The 18,138-nt window shown below is 45.2% G+C and overlaps 1 long non-coding RNA gene across 5 annotated transcripts in view; it reads left to right on the plus strand.

Annotated features, from left to right (window-relative positions):
- The first annotated feature begins 302 nt into the window (after positions 1-302).
- Positions 303-18,138, plus strand: part of LOC149970243 (uncharacterized) — a 157,002-nt gene continuing 139,166 nt past the window's right edge. The window contains exons 1-2 of one of the 5 annotated variants that reach the window (XR_016493579.1): positions 303-875; positions 1,244-1,305. This is a non-coding gene — a long non-coding RNA (uncharacterized LOC149970243). The remainder of the gene's footprint in view (positions 876-1,243; positions 1,306-18,138) is intronic. The other 4 variants (XR_016493578.1, XR_016493581.1, XR_016493580.1 and 1 more) reach the window with 4 other exon arrangements.

Genomic DNA, 18,138 nt, shown 5'->3' on the forward strand with positions numbered 1-18,138 from the left:
GGAGACATGGAAGACCGGGTGGACGCGACGAAGATATCGCGGAAGAAGAAGTCGCACTGCGACAGGATTAATGATCTGAGAAATACGGAACGGACCAATGAACCGCGGGGTCAACTTGCGAGAAGCTGTCTTAACTAACCAGTTAGAGCTCTAGGGGCGCTATTTCATTTTTGGATAAAAAACGTTCCCGTTTTAAGCGCGATATTTTGTCACGAAAAGATGCTCGACTATGCATATTCTTGACAGTTTTGGAAAGAACACTCTGAAGTTTCAGAATCTGCAAAGATTTTGTCTGTAAGTGCCCCAGAACTCATTCTACAGGCGAAACCAAGATGATGCATCACCCAGGAATTAGCAGAATTTCTGAAGCTCTGTTTTCCATTCTCTCCTTATATGGCTGTGATTGCGCAAGGAATGAGCCTACACTTTCTGTCGTTCGCCCAAGGTCTTAGCAGCATTGTGACGTATTTGTAGGCATATCATTGGAAGATTGGCCATAAGAGACTACATTTTCCAGAGGTCCGCCCGGTGTCCTTTGTCTAAATTTGTGCGTAATCTTCAGGTGCAGGCATTTTCTCCTGGGATTCAGGAGAGAAAGCATGTTTCCAAGAACGATGTATCAATGAAGAGATATGTGAAAAACACCTTGAGGATTGATTCTAAACAACGTTTGCCATGTTTTCAGTCGATATTATGGAGTTAATTTGGAAAAAAGTTTGCGTTTTGAGGACTGAATTTATGGATTTTTTTTGGTAGCCAAATGTGATGTATAAAACGGAGCTATTTCTAATACACAAGGAATCTTTTTGGAAAAACTGAGCATCTGCTATCTAACTGAGAGTATCCTCATTGAAAACATCAGAAGTTCTTCAAAGGTAAATTATTTTATTTGAAGGCTTTTATGTTTTTGTTAATGTTGCGTGCTGGATGCTAACGCTAATGCTAACGCTAAATGCTAACGCGAAATGCTAACTCTAGCTAGCTACTTTTACACAAATGATTGTTTTCCTATGGTTGAGAAGCATATTTTGAAAATCTGAGATGACAGTGTTGTTTACAAAAGGCTAAGCTTGAGAGATGGCATATTTATTTCATTTCATTTGCGATTTTCATAAATAGTTAACGTTGTGTTATGCTAATGAGCTTGCTGATAGATTTACACAATCCTGGATACAGGGGTTTTTTCATAGCTAAACGTGACGCAGAAAACGGAGCGATTTGTCCTAAACAAATAATCTTTCAGGAAAAACTGAACATTTGCTATCTGAGAGTCTCCTCAATGAAAACATCTGAAGTTCTTCAAAGGTAAATTATTTTTTTGAATGCTTTTCTGTTTTTTTGTGTAAATGTTGCCAGCTGAATGCTAATGCTAAATGCTACGTTAGCCATCAATACTGTTACACAAATGATTGTTTTGCAATGGTTGAGAAGCATATTTTGAAAATCTGAGATGACAGTGTTGTTAACAAAAGGCTAAGCTTGAGAGCTAGCATATTTATTTCATTTCATTTGCGATTTTCATGAATAGTTAACGTTGCGTTATGGTAATGAGCTTGAGTCTGTATTCACGAACCCGGATCCGGGATGGGGAGATCAGAAAGGTTAAGGGGAAGGTTCTGAGTGGAGAGCCAAACTCTCTGACCGCGACAATATCTAGGACTCTTAGTTCTACGCTTATTAGCAGCTCTCACAGTCTGCGCCCTATAACGGCAAAGTGCAGACCTGACCCTCTTCCAGGTGCGCTCGCAACGTTGGACAAAAGCCTGAGCGGAGGGGACGCTGGACTCGGCGAACTGAGATGAGAACAGCGGAGGCTGGTACCCGAGGCTACTCTGAAAAGGAGATAGCCCGGTCGCAGACGAAGGAAGCGTGTTGTGGGCGTATTCTGCCCAGGGGAGCTGTTCTGACCAAGACACAGGGTTGCGAAAAGAAAGACTGCGTAAGATGCGACCAATAGTCTGATTGGCCCGTTCTGCTTGACCGTTAGACTGGGGGTGAAAGCCGGAAGAGAGACTGACGGAAGCCCCAATCAAACGGCAAAACTCCCTCCAAAATTGAGACGTGAATTGCGGACCTCTGTCCGAAACGACGTCTGACGGAAGGCCATGAATTCTGAAAACATTCTCGATGATGATTTGTGCCGTCTCTTTAGCAGAAGGAAGCTTAGCAAGGGGAATAAAATGAGCCGCCTTAGAGAACCTATCGACAACCGTAAGAATAACAGTCTTCCCCGCTGACGAAGGCAGTCCGGTGACAAAATCTAAGGCGATGTGAGACCACGGTCGAGAGGGAATGGGAAGCGGCCTGAGACGGCCGGCAGGAGGAGAGTTACCGGACTTAGTCTGCGCGCAGACCGAACAAGCAGCCACGAAACGACGCGTGTCATGCTCCCGGGTGGGCCACCAAAAACGCTGGCGAATGGAAGCAAGCGTACCCCGAACACCAGGGTGGCCGGCTAACTTGGCAGAGTGAGCCCACTGAAGAACGGCCAGACGAGTAGGAACGGGAACGAAAAGAAGGTTCCTAGGACAAGCGCGCGGCGACGGAGTGTGAGTGAGTGCTTGCTTTACCTGCCTCTCAATTCCCCAGACAGTCAACCCGACAACACGCCCCTCAGGGAGAATCCCCTCGGGGTCAGTGGAGGCTACTGAAGAACTGAAGAGACGAGATAAAGCATCAGGCTTGGTGTTCTTAGAGCCCGGACGATAAGAAATCACGAACTCGAAACGAGCGAAAAACAGCGCCCAGCGCGCCTGACGCGCATTAAGTCGTTTGGCAGAACGGATGTACTCAAGGTTCCTATGGTCAGTCCAAACGACAAAAGGAACGGTCGCCCCTCCAACCACTGTCGCCATTCGCCTAGGGCTAAGCGGATGGCGAGCAGTTCGCGGTTTCCCACATCATAGTTACGTTCCGACGGCGACAGGCGATGAGAAAAATACGCGCAAGGGTGGACCTTGTCGTCAGAGAGGGAGCGCTGAGAAAGAATGGCTCCCACGCCCACCTCTGACGCGTCAACCTCGACAACGAACTGTCTAGAGACGTCAGGTGTAACAAGGATAGGTGCGGATGTAAAACGATTCTTGAGGAGATCAAAAGCTCCCTGGGCGGAAACGGACCACTTAAAGCACGTCTTGACAGAAGTAAGGGCTGTGAGAGGAGCTGCCACCTGACCGAAATTACGGATGAAACGACGATAGAAGTTCGCGAAGCCGAGAAAGCGCTGCAGCTCGACGCGTGACTTAGGGACGGGCCAATCAATGACAGCTTGGACCTTAGCGGGATCCATCTTAATGCCTTCAGCGGAAATAACAGAACCGAGAAATGTGACGGAGGAGGCATGAAAAGTGCACTTCTCAGCCTTCACAAAAAGACAATTCTCTAAAAGGCGCTGGAGGACACGTCGAACGTGCTGAACATGAATCTGGAGTGACGGTGAAAAAATCAGGATATCGTCAAGGTAAACGAAAACAAAGATGTTCAGCATGTCTCTCAGGACATCATTGACTAATGCCTGAAAGACAGCTGGAGCGTTAGCGAGGCCGAAAGGAAGAACCCGGTATTCAAAGTGCCCTAACGGAGTGTTAAACGCCGTCTTCCACTCGTCCCCCTCCCTGATGCGCACGAGATGGTAAGCGTTACGAAGGTCCAACTTAGTGAAAAACCTGGCTCCCTGCAGGATCTCGAAGGCTGAAGACATAAGAGGAAGCGGATAACGATTCTTCACTGTTATGTCATTCAGCCCTCGATAATCTATGCAGGGGCGCAGGGACCCGTCCTTCTTCTTAACAAAAAAAACCCCCGCTCCGGCGGGAGAGGAGGAGGGGACTATGGTACCGGCGGCAAGAGCTACAGACAAATAATCTTCGAGAGCCTTACGTTCGGGAGCCGACAGAGAGTATAGTCTACCCCGGGGGGGAGTGGTTCCCGGAAGGAGATCAATACTACAATCATACGACCGGTGTGGAGGAAGAGAGGTGGCCCTGGACCGACTGAACACCGTGCGCAGATCGTGATATTCCTCCGGCACCCCTGTCAAATCACCAGGCTCCTCCTGTGAAGAAGAGACAGAGGAAACAGGAGGGATAGCAGACATTAAACATTTCACATGACAAGAGACGTTCCAGGAGAGGATAGAATTACTAGACCAATTAATAGAAGGATTATGACAAACTAGCCAGGGATGGCCCAAAACAACAGGTGTAAAAGGTGAACGAAAAATTAAAAAAGAAATGGTTTCGCTATGATTACCAGAGACAGTGAGGGTTAAAGGTAGCGTCTCACGCTGAATCCTGGGGAGAGGACTACCATCCAAGGCGAACAAGGCCGTGGGGTCCCTTAACTGTCTGAGAGGAATGTCATGTTCCCGAGCCCAGGTCTCGTCCATAAAACAGCCCTCCGCCCCAGAGTCTATCAAGGCACTGCAGGAAGCTGACGAACCGGTCCAGCGTAGATGGACCGACAAGGTAGTGCAGGATCTTGAAGGAGAGACAGGAGTAGTAGCGCTCACCAGTAGCCCTCCGCTTACTGATGAGCTCTGGCTTTTACTGGACATGAAGTGACAAAATGACCAGCAGAACCGCAATAGAGGCAGAGGCGGTTGGTGATTCTCCGTTCCCTCTCTTTAGTCGAGATGCGGATACCTCCCAGCTGCATAGGCTCAGCACCCGAGCCGGCAGAGGAAGATGGTAGTGATGCGGAGAGGGGGGCAACGGAGAACGCGAGCTCCTTTCCACGAGCTCGGTGACGAAGATCAACCCGTCGCTCAATGCGAATAGCGAGTTCAATCAAGGAATCCACGCTGGAAGGAACCTCCCGGGAGAGAATCTCATCCTTTACCTCTGCGCGGAGACCCTCCAGAAAACGAGCGAGCAAAGCCGGCTCGTTCCAGCCACTGCAGGCAGCAAGAGTGCGAAACTCAATAGAGTAGTCTGTTATGGATCGATTACCTTGACATAGGGAAGACAGGACCCTGGAAGCCTGCTCCCCAAAAACAGATCGATCAAAAACCCGTATCATCTCCTCCTTAAAGTCCTGATACTGGTTAGTACACTCAGCCCTTGCCTCCCAGATTGCCGTGCCCCACTCACGAGCCCGTCCAGTAAGGAGAGATATGACGTAGGCGATACGAGCAGTGCTCCTGGAGTAAGTGTTGGGCTGGAGAGAAAACACAATATCACACTGGGTGAGGAACGAGCGGCATTCAGTGGGCTCCCCAGAGTAACACGGCGGGTTATTGATTCTGGGCTCCGGAGATTCGAAAGCCCTGGAAGTGGCCGGTGGATCGAGGCGGAGATGGTGAACCTGTTCTGTGAGGTTGGAGACTTGGGTGGCCAGGGTCTCAACGGCATGTCGAGCAGCAGACAATTCCTGCTCGTGTCTGCCTAGCATCGCTCCCTGGATCTCGACGGCTGAGTGGAGAGGATCCGAAGTCGCTGGGTCCATTCTTGGTCGGATTCTTCTGTCAGGTGCGTGAATGAGGACCCAAAAGCGAATTAACAAAACAGAGTTTCTTTAATGACGAAACACACGTAGGCTCAGATGGACAGGCAGATTCCGACAGGACAGGACAAGGTTAGATGAACAGGCAGATTCCGACAGGACAGGACAAGGTTGCAGCAAACACGACGATAGTCTGGTTCAGGCATGAGTAACACAAACGAGAATCCGACAAAGACAGAAGCAGAAACAGAGAGAGATATAGAGGCCTAATCAGAGGGGAAGAAAAGGTAACCTAATACGACCAGCAGAGGGAGACAGGGTGAAGAGAAAGAACAGGAACAGGACACAACATGACAATACATGACAAAAGCTTTCCAGTACTTAAAAAATATCCTCTCCTGTTGTCCTGGTTTCCAGTGGTTTGCAGAAGAGGATGTCTTTCTTAATTGACTCCCCATAAATGTAAAGAACATATACCAGGAGCGGTGCCGGGCCCGCCACGTCTGTGGACTCATCCAGCTGTAATGCATATAATTCACTGGTTTGTACACGAAGCAGTAATTGGTTCAAAACATCTCCTGCCATGTCACTGATGCGTCGTGAAACAGTGTTGTTTGATGATGGCATTGTTTGTGTATTTTTTTTGGGCCTTTTCCCCCAGCATTGTCCCAGCCATATCTGCGGCAGCAGGAAGAATTAAGTCCTCCACAATAGTATGGGGCTTTCCTGTCCTAGCCACTTGGTAGCTCACCACATAAGATGCTTCTAGCCCCTTCTTATTAATGGTATCTGTTGCTTTTTTACATGTCTTACTACTCGAAAGTCGTCTTAATTCTTGCTCAAAAAACTCCTGTGGCTTAAATTTCAAATTGGCATGTGACTGAGGAAAGGCACTACTCCCAATATAAGTGAACCCCAAATCAATGTTGTTCTCATCATACAGTGCCTTGCGAAAGTATTCGGCCCCCTTGAACTTTGCGACCTTTTGCCACATTTCAGGCTTCAAACATAAAGATATAAAACTGTATTTTTTGTGAAGAATCAACAACAAGTGGGACACAATCATGAAGTGGAACAACATTTATTGGATATTTCAAACTTTTTTAACAAATCAAAAACTGAAAAATTGGGCGTGCAAAATGATTCAGCCCCTTTACTTTCAGTGCAGCAAACTCTCTCCAAAAGTTCAGTGAGGATCTCTGAACGATCCAATGTTGACCTAAATGACTAATGATGATAAATACAATCCACCTGTGTGTAATCAAGTCTCCGTATAAATGCACCTGCACTGTGATAGTCTCAGAGGTCCGTCAAAAGCGCAGAGAGCATCATGAAGAACAAGGAACACACCAGGCAGGTCCGAGATACTGTTGTGAAGAAGTTTAAAGCCGGATTTGGATACAAAAATATTTCCCAAGCTTTAAACATCCCAAGGAGCACTGTGCTTTTCTTCAGCAGGGACAGGGAAGATGGTTAAAATTGATGGGAAGATGGATGGAGCCAAATACAGGACCATTCTGGAAGAAAATCTGATGGAGTCTGCAAAAGACCTGAGACTGGGACGGAGATTTGTCCAACAAGACAATGATCCAAAACATAAAGCAAAATCTACAATGGAATGGTTCAAAAATAAACATATCCAGGTTTTAGAATGGCCAAGTCAAAGTCCAGACCTGAATCCAATCGAGAATCTGTGGAAAGAACTGAAAACTGCTGTTCACAAATGCTCTCCATCCAACCTCACTGAGCTCGAGCTGTTTTGCAAGGAGGAATGGGAAAAAAATTCAGTCTCTCGATGTGCAAAACTGATAGAGACATACCCCAAGCGACTTACAGCTGTAATCGCAGCAGAAGGTGGCGCTACAAAGTATTAACTTAAGGGGGCTGAATAATTTTGCACGCCCAATTTTTCAGTTTTTGATTTGTTAAAAAAGTTTGAAATATACAATAAATGTTGTTCCACTTCATGATTGTGTCCCACTTGTTGTTGATTCTTCACAAAAAAATACAGTTTTATATCTTTATGTTTGAAGCCTGAAATGTGGCAAAAGGTCGCAAAGTTCAAGGGGGCCGAATACCTTCGCAAGGCACTGTATTTGCGCCTCATCGATGGTCCAACGTCCCTGTCTGTTCGGTGCTTTCCCGGGTAAGGGGGCAGTAGCTCTTCGGCAGCATCAGTTTCACAACTCTCAGTGTCCATTCTTGCTGGGCTAACAACAACTGTATAATTACTGATGCTAGCATTGGATGTGCTCGTGGAAGCAGAACAACTTGTGTCATTGACAGGTGCAGGTGTAGTACTGCTGGTAGTAGCAGTACTATCAGTAGAGCTGGTATATGTCTTTATGGACGCGAGCCTTACTTCTTTTAACCATTTATCAATTTTCGAGCAAACGGAATGAGCAGAAGCTACATTTAGCTACAAATTGGAATTCCCGTGGGAAGGTAACAGTTAATGTGATTGGATGTTAATTATTTGACTAGGCTACCTGTATTTGACATTGTGTTGTTATTTCGATAAACACTAGATGGTTTAATTTTATTTTTGGCAGTGAAACGAGGTTACTCAGGCGAGATTAAAACCTCAGCCAAATGTATAGCCCTGTTAGAAAATAAAAATGGACTGTTTGAAAATGTGAAGAAAAAATGTGAATTATTACATTATTTGGCATACCCCGAAGGCATTGCGCATACCCCAGTTTGGGAATACCTGTCCTACACCACATTCAATAACTTTGTAGAACAGTTCTGTATGCGAAATTGAATCAAATGCTATTTGGATGTCGATAAAGCAAGTGTACATTTGGTATTATTTTGGTGGACACGTTTATCTACCAGGGTGTGTAGGATGTTAAAATGATCGGTCGTGCGATGTTTTGGTATAAATCCAATTTGGCTTTTACTCAAGACATTGTGCTTATTAAGGAAGTTTAGAACTCTTTCATTTATACATTTATAATAGTACAGAAAACTTTCCCCAGGTTACTGTTCACACAAATGCCTCTGTAATTGTTAGGGTCAAATATGTCTCCGTTCTTAAAGATTGGGTTTAATCAGTCCTTGTTTCCAGATGTCAGGGAAATAACCTACACTCAGGATCAAATTAAAGTTTTAATATAGTCAATTGACATTTTGCACTAGTGAGTTTGAGCATCTCATTTAGGATGCCATCAGTTGTGCATGCTTATTTAAATTTGAGGGCCTGAAGTTTCTTATAGAGCTCCTGGTCAGTAATTGGGGAGTCCAATGGATTTTCGTTGTCATGTATAGCTTTTTCTAATCCATTCAACTTCTTATGAATTTGGCATTGTTCTGCATCAATTTGAACGGTGTTGTTGAGTGTTTTAAAATGGGTTGACCATATGTCACCATTTTGTATGGCTAATTCCTCTTGTTTAGATTCTTTCTTTTTTCCCCAATTTTGCCATAGGTTGTTTGTGTTTATGGACTCCTCAATTAGTGTCAGCTGCTTGCTGTTGTACTGTGCTTTTTTTAAAAATTTGAGTGTTACGTTTATAGAGTTTTAAAGGCACACAGTAATGAAGGTGTAATTGACCATTATTTGGGTCTCTGTGCTTTTGGTTGGATAGTGTTCTAAGTTTTTTCCTTCAAATTTTACAATCTGCATCAAACCAGTTGTCATCTGTGGTCTTCTTGGTTTAAAAAAAAAAACAATTTCAGTTGTGCTTCTTTTGTCGTTTGCCTGAATATATAGTTGATGTTTTGTACTGCTAGATTGATGCCTTCTTTACTGTGAGTGAATGTGGTATCCAGAAAGTTATCTAAGAGTGTCTGGATATTTTGGTTACTGGATGCTTTCTGGTATTCTTCTGTGTTGTTTTGGGCCCATCTGCATGAATTTATGATGTTGTACAGCTGGGGCTGTGAATGTGTGGTTGTTTCCTTGTCTGTTCTTTTGAGGAACAACGTAATTTGGCAGTGATCAGACAGAGGTGTTAGCGGCTTGATGGTCAATGTATGTGATCATATAGTCTACTGTACTGTGGCCAAGAGGTGAGCAATAGGTGAATCTTGTAAAGAGTCCCCCGATAACCTACCATTGACAAAGTACAGACCCAGGCTTCGACAGAGCTGTAATAGATCCCTTCCGTTTTTGTTGACGGTGCTCTCACTGTTGTTTCTATGGGGGAGATGAAGACAGTTAGAAGCAGTATGGCCTGTAATAAAGCTGTCCCCTTGTGTGGTTGTTACATCAGGTAGTGTTCCTGTGCGTGCATTTGTGTCCCCACAGATGAGCACATTTCCCTGGGCCTGGAATTAACACGTCTCTTCCTCAAGGGTGGGGAAGATCTCCTTTGAGTAATATGGAGATTCTGAGGGGGGATACATATTCTTATTTTCAATGAAGGCCTAGGAACAGTGGGTTAACTGCCTTTGTTCAGGGGCAGAACGACAGATTTTTACCTTGTCAGCTCAGGTATTCGATCTTGCAGCCTTTCAGTTACTAGTCCAACGCTCTAACCACTAGGCTACCTGCCTCCCCATATATTGCAAAGGAACACATCTTTTTCAGTCAGTACAAGTATTTTTTTCAGTTTTAACCAACTGTGATATTTACCAATGTTGAGGGGATCAATTATATTTTGTTATTCGGATTTGTACCAAATGAGCAATCCTCCAGAGTCTCTGCCTCTATTGACAGAGCTGTGTTTCTGTGATGGCACAATAACCTCTCTGTAGCCTGTGGGACAGTGAGTGACAATATCTGCCTTACACCATGTCTCCTGCAGAATGACGACGTCAACATCTTTAAGATTTTTGTTGAACTCCAGTGTAAAACTCTTCAGTCCAAAGGTTGATGAGTTTAGGCCCTGAATGTTCCATATGCTAACTGTTAACGATTTCATGTTACAAAAAGAAAGAATAGCACAGTCAGAAATACAGTTACTACTAACTATTAAGTTGTTACGAGTGACATAAACAGGATAACAACAAACATTTTTTCTGTTATATTCCTATTCGTTGAACAAGTCAACTTTTAGTGCAATAGGTGTGTGTGTATGTGCGTGCGTCTGTGTGTATGTGCGGTTTAGTGCAGATATATTGGAGTAGCTGTTTAATCTCACTCAATCCTACAGGGTTCTCCTGTCCTCTGAGGACCTCCACGTAGCTGCGCTGGTCCTGCAGTTGGCCCTGTGGAGTGGGGCCAGGTCTGGGCTGGGGGGCTTCCTCTCTGGACTGGTAGAGGTGGTTGTCTGGTGCGGGGCAGTAGACTGGGCTCGGTCCAGTCTGGCTAAACCGATGGAAGTGGTGACGTTCTGGGGGTGGGTGGGGTCTGTGTGGTGCTCTGGGCCCGGTGGGGTGTTGAGGGGGCCTGGGGCTCCTTGGTGGTGCAGTATTCTGGTAGGGGTCTCTGGGTGGTCCTCTGTCCAGTACAGCATGGGGTGTTTGTCTACCAAGTGCCACGTCCTTTAGAGACTTGGCAAACATCCCTACTGTCTGCTTCCTCAGGTGGGAGTGGTCATGCAGATGCTCTGGGGTGATTGTTGGGTGGTGAGCTATGTGCACATTCGGGAGTAGGTCACACCTTCTGGTGATGTCAGCGTTGACTTTCTGAATGGTACGGGATGAAAGTATTTGTGGGGCAGCAGAGTGGAGATGGTGATGTGGGAGTTGGGGAACCGCTCAGAGGCCCTCTCTGCTACTCTGTTGACCAGGCTGCCTACTCTCTCATGCTCCTCTCGCAGGTTGTTGGTGCCGTTGTGAATAATAATTTGGCCTTATGTGCCAAAGTCAGGCATCCTGCGTTTTTGGGCGCCATATTTTGGACACCTTGTGGTGGGGGAAGAGTTTATCCTCTTGGATGAATTTCCCATTTGAGACAATGAGGATGGCTACCTCAGTGGGTTTTACCAGAGTAGTGGGTTTATGGTCTGGGGCTGGAGTACACATGGCCTATGTACAAGGAGGGGTGTGTGGGGGTGTGTCAGGGGGGGCCAGAGAGCTTCTCTCTATTGTAGGTGTCCCCATGTGAACCTCCTTGTTGACTGGGGAGTTGTGGGTAAAGGTGGGTCAGTGGGGGTTTTAGGGGTGGTGAAAGGGCTGCAGCTTCTCTCTAGGAGTCTCTACACTCTGCGCTCTGTGCTGCAGCACCCTTTTGATGACAGACAACTCTTTTGCCATCTCCTCCTTAACCTGCACTAGCTCTCTCCTCATGGTGGCCTTTACCTCCTCAAGCGCTGTGGTAAGGCTCTCTCTCAGCTCCTGAACAGAGTTCTTCAGCTGGGTCCTGCACTGGTTGATCTGGTCCTGTAGAAGCTCTGTGTCTGGGCTGGGAGGTTGTGATGATGGGGGCCTGCTCCTTTAGCTCAGTAACCCATACCTCTATCAGAGCCAGCCCGTCTCTCAGCAGGCTGATTGTAGTGTGGTCTTGGCTCTGGTGGTCGTAGGCAGGCAGGGGGAGAATATACCTGTTGTGTGGGTCTGGGCCTGGGCTCCTGCAGTTGGAGTGCCTGAAGTGAGGGGAGAGGTCAGGGTGCTGTCCTTGTCTTTTTTTGTTTCCTCTATCTTCCTTAGGGTGGGGAAGTCCTGCACAAAAGAGCTGAGTGCAGCCTCACTGCCCTTGACCATGACAGTGCAGTTCTGGTACATGTTTACCATTACAAACCTGTTGTTTGAGCAGTCAATTTGATTTCTGCTGGAAATTCAAAAAAAGGGGGGGAAGTCTTTCTGTCGCTGCTGCCACTGGTGCTGCTAGCGCTGCTGCTGCTGGTGCTGCTAGCGCTGCTGCTGCTGGTGCTGCTAGCGCTGCTGCCGCTGGTGCTGCTAGCGCTGCTGCTAGCGCTGCTGCTGGTGCTGCTAGCGCTGCTGGTGCTGCTAGCGCTGCTGGTGCTGCTGGCGCTGCTGGCGCTGCTGGGGCTGCTAGCGCTGCTGGCGCTGCTAGCGCTGCTGGTGCTGCTAGCGCTGCTGTTTCAGTGGCCATGTTGCTATGGTTACCACCAGTAAACAGGTGGAGCTAGATGGTAAACTAGCTGACAAATTTTCATTTGGCTAGCTAGCACAATTAAGATTAGTATTTTAAATCACTCTGTAAATCTTTTCCTCCTGTGTTGATCTTCAGCTGTATGATTTGATTACCATACATTTTTTTGGCTAATTTAATCTTGTTAATCTCACTCTTAACAACCAGAAGGGTATAACACGTCAGGAGCTATTCTCTCTCTCTCTCGCTCTCGCTCTCGCTCTCTCTCTCTCTCTCTCTCTCTGATGGAGAGCTTTGACTGGAACACCGTGAGGGCCAAGGTGATGTGACCTGCCTGTTTCTCAGTGTGATGATTTATACTAGCCTAGTACACAGCGTTCACTCTCAACACAAGTTAAGTAACCTGGCTGCCTGCATCTGAACACCTCACAGTACAGAAGCAATGCCTGGAACACTGCTGGTCCTATTCTTCCAGCTCTCTCTCTCGGTCCTCTCCTGTTACAGTCAGTGTCCTGTATTTACCTGGTATTATCAAGTGTTGTTTATTATTACCAGATTGGTTCTTTACGGCTCGAAAGACTAGACAGGTAGGCTGACTGTCTTTGACAGAATTGCACTTCCTCTGCAGTATATGCCCTATCAGTTTTAGCTCAGTGTTGAATGGATTATATTGTATCTCTATGGTCTTTGCTCAAAGCTTATGTAACCCTGTCAATGCTGTCTGCTGGTTTATAGAGGACATATAATGCCTTTTGACTGGGCAGTCTGCACTGTCTGTAGTGGGTTGCTCTGTACTGTAATTGATTTGGACATAGCATATCAAGAGGGTTATTGGTAGTCGAGGTAGAATGGCAATACGCTCTACAGTACAAACAGTAATTCTACAGAGAAACTGTTTTACTTTCTCCTCACTCCTCTTTCTCCTTCTGTTTATCTTCCTGTGTTATAATCAGATGCCCCTGGTTGTCACCTCCTTTGTTTTAGTGTTTTTCCAGTGTTTCTCTCCCTTATGCCGTCTCATGCTGTTATGGTTGATGTTTCCGAGGCTTAATAAAGGAGTGTTTACTTTTAAGCAATAAGGCACTAGCGGAGGAATACAGATAGTCACTGGTAAATGCCTTTGTTCGGCCCAACGCAATAGCCAAACCAAAGACAATTCAATATTGTTAAAGAATAGGTCTCAAATAAATCAAACTTTATTTAAAGTGGACTTAAAGTTTGATTTGATTTAGTCCTATTCTTTAACTTAGATTTTGAAATGGTTGAAATGGAGACATGAATCTAACAAATAAATTATTAATTTGTAGACAAACTGGATATTGAGTTTTGTTTGGTTGTCAGCGCAACCAAATATCAACATTTGATGGAGTTGTATATTCTGTTTGGACAGTTCCATCTGTGCCACTGACTTAGTCTGGCTATAATACCAGTTTGTCTACAAATGAATAATTAATATGCACTTTAAATAAAGTTTGATTTGATTTAGTCCTATTGTTAACACATTCATATGTCAAGTAAACCAAACATTTGTGTTGTGCTTTTAGATGGTTGAAAGCATAGTGATACATTGGGAATTCACCAAACTTCTGGCTGTCTTTTTGAGTGGGTGAATAAAGGCTAAAATCTCATTTTATCAATGTCTCCACCAAATTTTAACAAAACGTCCACGCTGAAATGACGTGATGTGCCCATTTAGTTTGAGCTTTTCTTCTATTGGCATTTAATACATCCATGATGATGATGCATGATTTTGACTGGCATAGAAAAAGTTGTCTCGTCTGTGCACTGCGCATTGTTCACTCTCTCTCTACAGGGGAGTTTGCATTTCAAAGTGAAACAAATCTTCCGGGGTCAGACAGGCTTAAATTAACCCCCGCTGTACCAAACTGAATGCTAGGCTGGAAGCAAGGTAAATAATGTGCGAGAGATAAATACAAGAGATGATTCAAACAACCATAAGAACATGATATTCTTATGGAGGCACAGTGATCATTTTCAGATGGAACTGTTAGCAGGAATAGTGTGTCTGTGATACAATACAGCACGGCTTGGAACGCTGCTCATCCAATCAGCATCCAGGATACAAACAACACGTTTTATAATTCCGATTATGTATTATTATCTCTGAAATACAGCCTATGCTCTGTAGGAGGGGAGAGAAGAGGAGGGGGGGATGGTCGCCACTGTGGTGATAGAGTACAAAGGATGACTCTTAATATTTCTCTGCCTTATTCTGGTCGTCTATACTGTGCAGTAGATGAAAGGACTGGTTCTCTCTGACTTCAGTATGTAATTGACATCGAGGAGAGGAAGGGAGGAGTGGAGCGCGTAGGAGAGAGGATAGAAGAGGAGAGGAGATGAGAGAGCCTCTGAAGGACTGAACACTCAGTGAGCACAGAGAGAGAAAGAGGCCTCGGCCTCGGAATGACAGCAAAACAGCTGAAGAGGACTAAGCCAAGGTAACACACCCCAATGCAGCCGTCCATACAACCCCTGTCTCTACTGTGTTCATTTCTCCTATTATTCTCTCTATCCAATTCAAAGTGATTAGAATAGAACACAGTTAACTCACCATAAACTCTAAGTGAATTACTAAGATTCTGTATTGTTAGGAATTTGTTAATGGACATTATTTTGAAGCCAGATTTAAACCCCTTCTCTACCACTTCAGGAATCCTGACACTATCAGGACAGTTTCACAAAGCATGTAAAAGGTTTACCTCCGTAAACTGCAGTGTACAACACCTGTGTCCATCCCAGTAGAATAAAGAGACCTCTCCCTGAACTGTCAGATATTGTTGGGTTTCACAATAAAATGGCACTATTACAGTGTGGTTACAACGCAGACCCCTTTCTCAACAAAGCAGTCTTGTTTTGCATCAGAACATACAATACCTGAAAATAGAATGTATTTACATTTATTTGACCAGTTTAGTCTCATTGAGAAGAACAATCTCTTTTACAAGAGAGACCTGGCCAAAATAGCAGCACACAAAGTTGCAGACACGTTGACAACTTAAAACACAAAGCACTGGAATTGATATCCATACTTTCAATTGAACAGCAAGATGACACATTGAGCAGCAAGATGACACATTGAGCAGCAAGATGACACATTGAGCAGCAAGATGACACATTGAGCAGCAAGATGACACATTGAGCAGCAAGATGACACATTGAACAGCAAGATGAAACATTGAGCAGCAAGATGACACATTGAGCAGCAAGATGACACATTGAGCAGCAAGATGACACATTGAGCAGCAAGATGACACATTGAGCAGCAAGATGACACATTGAGCAGCAAGATGACACATTGAGCAGCAAGATGACACATTGAGCAGCAAGATGACACATTGAGCAGCAAGATGACACATTGAGCAGCAAGATGACACATTGAGCAGCAAGATGACACATTGAGCAGCAAGATGACACATTGAGCAGCAAGATGACACATTGAGCAGCAAGATGACACATTGAGCAGCAAGATGACACATTGAGCAGCAAGATGACACATTGAGCAGCAAGATGACACATTGAGCAGCAAGATGTTCTGTGAACGTGTGGTGCAACTAGAGGTCAAAACATTGACAGTCCCCCATTTCATTTTCCACCATAGTGTTTAACCAAGCTTTAAACTCATTTAAAGGGACGAGCTCCTGTCATTTCAGGACCTTTTTAAGCTTGCTCGATGCAGAAGGGGCAAAGAACTGTAAAACATTTTTCCCCTGCTCGGTATTAGATTAGGTAGATGTCTCAATGTGACCTTATAAATAAAAACATACCAAGGATTTAGCCAGCCCACTCTCATACAGAGGGCACAGTGATGTGTGAGAGCTTTGGAGTTTGTCACAAACCTCAGCGCCCCATGGTACACAGTGTCCAGTATATGTAATGACGTCACAGGGGCATACATGATCCTGGAAATGAAATGACGCCAGAACCATCATCCTCTCCTCCCCCGGTCATCCTCTCTTCTATCTCTCTTCTGCGGTTACCAGAGCAGCCCTGGCCCAATCTAAAACACAGGCGCAAAATCGATAGCCAATCACCCAGCAGAGACACAGAGAGCTGTATGTGGTTAACCTGAGGGTGAAATGTTTCCACTCATTGATAAAAAAGAAACACAGTAATTTAGTAAAGATGTTTCAATGCCTTCAGGTATATTGTGTGTGTGTGTGTGTGTGTGTGTGTGTGTGTGTGTGTGTGTGTGTATGTGTGTGTGTGTGTGTGTGTGTGTGTGTGTGTGTGTGTGTGTGTGTGTGTGTGTGTGTGTGTGTGTGTGTGTGTGTGTGTGTGTGTGTGTGTGTGTGTGTGTGTGTGTGTGTGTGTGTGTGTGTGTGTGTGTGCACTTTCACAGAAGTCTAATAAAAGCCCATGAGAGGGACCTCAGTGAGGTTGATTGTATAATATAATAGGGATCCTCTCACGGCATGCTGCTACATGATCAGAAGACTACTTTGACTTTTATGCCAGCCATGTAAAAGCACAGTGAAATCTTCTCTCTGCTCCCAGACACTGGACTGGGGTTTGTATGTAGATAAAAGTAGAGAGCTAAATAAAATAAGAACATAGGGAGTAACATACAGAGAGGGCCTCTACTTCCACTTATCCTCTAGGTTTGAGATGGATCACTCATGAACTGCCAATGCAGGAGGCATCCAAAGCATGACCAAACTAAAGTCAAAGTGTGTGTGTGTGTTGGTGTCTACCATTTAGTGTATTATCCCCACATAAACAGAACATCTGAATCTTAATACAAAGTCTTTCCTCAGGTGGCTCCCCAGGCTTAGTCATTAAACAGAACAGGCTGTGTGTGATTAATATTCTGGATGATGTGATGTGAGAAAGGTAGCCTTCTTAAAGTGGTCTATAATGGACCATGGTAACTGTTGCTGCATGATAACAACGCTGAGAGGGAGACAGAATAATAAACCATTTCTGGTTGGCACCTCGATGGCTTTGAATGTCTTCTAAAGTCCCTTTAGACAGGACCCAGAGAAGGGAAACGGGCAATAGAGACAACCAGTGTTAGTCATAGCCTTCTAATAACCTCCTAGGCACCAGGGATTGGGCTAGCTGCGAGGCTACTCCGTTTCCATCTAGTTTAGCCAATGTTCCTGACACTTCATAGACAACAGCTCACATCTCAGTGTTTTAATTCTCCTGCCCTGAGGCTCGGAGTAATGAGATTGCCGATAGAATTGACTGTGTGTGTGTGTGTGTGTGCGCACGTGCATGCGTGCATATTAGCACTGATTGACATACCTCTGTGGGACACCTTCCTCTATCTATCCCTCCCTTCCCCTGGTTCATCTTCCTAATAGCTTGTCAGGTTAACACGACATCCAGCAATTAAAGGGGATTTGAGACGGAAATCAATATGGACATGTTCATTTCAGATTCATGGCTGTTAGCACTCCTCCATTTTATTATCTGGGATCAGAGTGCTGCCGGACTAATGCTTTAGCAAACAAACAAATCTATGTGCGCGTGTGTGTGTGTATGTGTGTGTGTGTGTGTGTGTGTGTGTGTGTGTGTGTGCGTGTGTGCGTGTGTGCGTGTGTGCGTGTGTGGCGTATAGACGTGCAGGATAAAGCCAGTGTTGCATGGTAGGAGATCACCGTTAGAACAGAATTACATGAGACAAATAAAAACCTTCACCATTAGATGTAATACAGACTCTCTAGTCTCGCACACACTCTCCTCTCACACTCGCTTTCACGCTCTCCTTCTCTCTATGGATGGATGGA

Source organism: Oncorhynchus mykiss, chromosome 30, assembly GCF_057628025.1.
Source record: "Oncorhynchus mykiss isolate SJ-2025 chromosome 30, ASM5762802v1, whole genome shotgun sequence".
Classification (NCBI taxonomy): domain Eukaryota; kingdom Metazoa; phylum Chordata; class Actinopteri; order Salmoniformes; family Salmonidae; genus Oncorhynchus; species Oncorhynchus mykiss.